The sequence below is a fragment of the Saccopteryx leptura genome, chromosome 3 (assembly GCF_036850995.1).
Source record: "Saccopteryx leptura isolate mSacLep1 chromosome 3, mSacLep1_pri_phased_curated, whole genome shotgun sequence".
In the NCBI taxonomy this organism is placed as follows: Eukaryota; Metazoa; Chordata; class Mammalia; order Chiroptera; family Emballonuridae; genus Saccopteryx; species Saccopteryx leptura.
In genome coordinates this window covers 231,540,361-231,544,914 of record NC_089505.1, presented here as the reverse complement: position 1 = coordinate 231,544,914, position 4,554 = coordinate 231,540,361, and the positions used below count along the sequence as shown (strand labels likewise).

The 4,554-nt window shown below is 30.1% G+C and overlaps 1 pseudogene; it reads left to right on the top strand.

The window, feature by feature from the left end:
* Positions 1-436: 436 nt before the first annotated feature.
* On the top strand, positions 437-529 carry LOC136402006 (U6 spliceosomal RNA; annotated as a pseudogene).
* The last annotated feature ends 4,025 nt before the right edge of the window (positions 530-4,554 follow it).

Genomic DNA, 4,554 nt, shown 5'->3' with positions numbered 1-4,554 from the left:
TCCAATTTATATTTTCCCTACTCTACCTCCAAAGAGGAAATATCTAACAAACATAATATAAGGGTGATTAATTCCAATGAAAAAGTTTTACATTGTTACTTTATATAAATTTCTAAATAAATAAATATAGAATATTTTTTGCTTTAATATATGTATAATTGTACCATACTCATAGTGTTTCATACTTTGACATCTACCTTTTTTAACTTGAACTTGTATCATTCATATTGATTCAGGGATATATGTAGATAGAGCTCATTTTAATTACTATATTCTATTCCACTGTTACAATAAACTAAAATAGAATTACTTTATTCACCTTTGAGGGAAATTTAAGATGCACATGTTCTTAGTTCTTATAAACAAGTATTATAAACATTCTTTTATGTCTCCTTTTAAATACATAAGAGATTAGAGTAGAAAATTAAAAGTATGGTGCTCGCTTCAGAGCAGTATACTAAAATTGGAACAATACAGAGAAGATTAGCATGGCCCCATGCAAGGAAAATTAAAAGTATAATTGGTTGTTGTAGGTTACATGTCTTTTCTCCTTAACTTGGTAAATTTAAATAATTTTGGCATATAATTATCAATTTTATTATTTCTAAAATATATAAATTTCTCTCCTCTTCTAGGTTTTCCAAATCGTAGACATTGGTTTTCTTGTTACCATATCCAACAATAAATGCTAATATACTGTTGTACTTATTAATGATTAGTAGTAAGTTTCAGCATTTATTCATTTTGGTCCTTGGAGATTATTCCTGTCAACTGTATGTTGAGGTTTCTTTTTGAGTTGTAGGTGGTCTGAATTGTGAACAATAAGGGGTCCTGGATAGAGGGTGTAAGTAAATAAATCCACCATCATCTTGAGATTCTTGAAAATGTAAAACTTGTCAGAAGAGAAAGTTTATTAAATGTTAGCTTTATTTCTCTTTCTCTATTTTGCCAAAGAGCTTCAGCAAAGTTTCTGTCTGCTTTGCTGTATAAATTAGGAACTTAAATTAGTCTTGCCAAATATGCTTTTGGTCTCTTTCTACCAATCTGAAGTTCTGCTATGATCTGCCAAAAAACTGAAGATACAGAAACAAGAATATAACATAAGCATGTTGGTGTTTATTTAAGGAAAAATAATTACCATTTTATATTTATTACTTGTTAAAAAACTTTTTAAGGCATTATTCTACTTAAGAAAATGTATGCTTTAAAACAGTCTGTCTCCTGTATGGTAAAAGAAGCAACACTGTAAAAAAAAAAAAGCACTTTAATTTTAAAGCACAAAAAGAATTTTTTTTTTAATGCACGTATATTCTTTCTTAACTGAAGTTTGAATTGATATTGACAGATTGGTATGAATACTTTTTCTGGTTTTTTGTTTGTTTGCTTGTTTGAAATCTACACTGCTGAGAATTTTTATAAGCCTAAAGAACCCTTAAACAAAATAACAAAAATAATAGCAGTAAAAATGATAATCATATTTACAATGCTTGTCTTCCAAAGAAGATTTTTTGCATGTTCTGTTTTCTCTGCTAAAAAAATTAAAATATGCAAATATATTTTCCATTGATAAAAACTGTAAAATCTTAATCTATGTAGTTCAATCAGTGTGGTATATATCTCAATCATGTAGAGTAAATTGGGAAAAACACACAATTATATTACATCAAGAAACTTTGTTTTTTAAGTTGTAGAGAAACCTCAAATTTGAGTAAATCATGGGCATCTATGAAATTATGTAACATTTTAATCAGTTATGCTCTGAAGTGCCTTGACAAGAAAGTAGTTCAATCAGTAATATCAGAAACTCATTCATAGAATAATACATATTGATCATCACATCATAATACTCTGTCCCCAATGAGTAACTTTGAAATTCATCATATTTATTTCCAATTTTGTATCTATTTAAAGTCACAACCTAACAACCATGTCTATAAGTAATCATATTTCATATCCTTTCCCCACACTTACACACCCAATATATCCCAGAGTTCATCATTAACTGGGACTCCGATCACACAGAAACAAATGTTCAAGTAAATAATGTATAAATATAGCCTTGAATTCTGCAAACACCCTAGTAAGTCAGAAAAAGAGTAAACTCATTCTGCACTTTGTAGGTCTGTCAAACACAATATAATTTCTAGAGTCTATTCTTTAGCTAGAACTACAAATGAGTTTCACCATGACCCCAGCAATTTGCAGAGAAGAGATTCAAGGTTGTCTCGAGATATTTTTTCCTTAAATATGAATAAGAAGAGGTTCTTTTTCATTGTTTTAGATGAAGCACTTAGGGGACAGCATTAGTTTTCTTTCTTTTATAATGTAGTCAATTGTTTTGTTTAATTGGAGCCTTCATAATAAAAAAATGTACTTATGGGGGGAGACACTACTCTTTTTTCATTTTCTCTGGTTGTTTTTGTTTCTGAATCCTGGTTAACTTTTTAAATTACTTTTCTTTTATTTATAGTTCTTCATATTTCTAATTTAGGTGATAATCATAAATTACTCTGCCTTATTATGATTAATCACATAAGTACACAATTCACAAATGTACACACCCACATGCATGATGTGGATCAACTTCCAAAACTGTTAACAATATGATTGGAGCTCTGAGTTACTTTGAGCATTTAATATTAATCTGAAATGCACTGTAGGTTTGGTTAGGTGTCAAGCCACCCACAGCTTCTCATTTAAAAACTTTAGAAAGCAAAAGAGAAGTAAAGAAGAAGTAAATATTCAATGATAATAATAAGGGCACAGTGTAGGGATGTGGGGATGTAATAGGGAGGAATAAACAAAAATGTGTAAAATCTTACTATATACAAGATGTACACCCAAACCATTATGGACTTTTGAATATCTTCCTAAGTCTTGCTTTTCTAAATGTTACAGTAATAAACTTTTCCAGGAATTGTCAAATTGAGATTTATATGATGACTTCATGCCCCAAAGCTCTAAAAATACTATAGCAAAATAAAGCATCTCTTATTTGTAAATATTGATGGTAAAATGGGATGGTGTGATGGCAAAAGGCAATGCAATGAGCTTCCTGAATTACCTGGACATGGATAACTACTCTCACTAACATTAAATCATAAAATGTTGGGATCTTACAATAAAGATAGTATATAAAACAGAGCATCCTGGGGATTTAAGATGTGTAATCTAGTATAACATAATCTGTCAGTCAGAGAGTATCTACCTATAATCAAAGAATGATATACAAGATACAAGTATGATTGGGAACTTGGAAGCAAATTGTTTTCTTGAGCTGAAGGATTTGACTGAAACGTAGTGTGAATCATGAAGCATACCATGAGTACAGCAATGAAGGGTTATTCACTTAGTTCAAGCAACGTGGATAACCTTTGCAAAGACAAAAATTATAAAGTTGTGTGGTATGTTAAAGGAACAGAAATTGGCTTAGTGTGGCTGGACATTGATTATGACTAAAAGTGCTATATGCAAGCCCATTATGAAAAGTTCTATATGTCATAGCCAAAGGCCTTTAAAGTAGGAGAAAAATCACATTAAAGATTCTGAAAAAAAAGGGTGGATTTCCTGAAATATTGAGCCTTCAAGCACCATTGTTGACCTGTAAATATATGCTATCATATATAAGCTAATTTCTCATGTTTAAGGAAATTTCTTTTTATTATTAACTTCAGGTAGGTGTTTAAAATAAATATGTATCAATCATTACCAAACATTATAGATTTAAACATTATTTGTTTATTTTTTATTCTTTAATGGTTTAATATAGATTATTATATTGATACATTTTCAATGTATCAATATGCTTTTGGTCTCTTTCTACCTGCTACACTGCTGAGAATTTTTATAAGCCTAAAGAACCCTTAAACAAAATAACATAATGATACATTTTCAAATGTTAAGTATTTTTTTTTATTTCTGAGAGAAACCTTAATTGGTCATAATGTTTTCTACTTCTACTCATGTAGACTCAATATAATAATACTTTATTTTAAAGTCTTAAACTTACTGGGTGAATGAAAGTGCTATTTTTCATCTAATATTTATTTCCTCATTATTTTGTTTAGTAACAAAATCTAACACTTTAGCTTAGGACATGCTGCATGCAGAAGACTACATTTCTAAGCCTTCTGTGTAACTAATTAGGTCACGTTGTAGCCAATGATAGATGAGAAAAGGTGTATGCAATAGCAAGCTATGTCCTCTAAAGGAACCTGCTACTTCTCTAAGATTTTATTTCAAATTCTCCTAGTTTGGAACTTGGATATGGTGGTTGTAATGACTCATTATTGACTACAGATAATTTAGGAGACAAAAGAGTAAGAAAAAAAGTAAACTAACTCCAATCAGAATTATCCTGTTTGTTTTTATAACGTACATACTGAAAAATTTTTTGATATCTTGTATTTATTTATTTTAGAGAGGGAAGAGAGATAGAGAGGGAGAGAAGCAGGGAGAGAGAGAGAAGTGGGGGAGGAACAGGAAGCATCAACTCCCATATGTGCCTTAATCAGGAAACCAGGGTTTTAAACCAGAAACCTCAGAGTTCTAGGT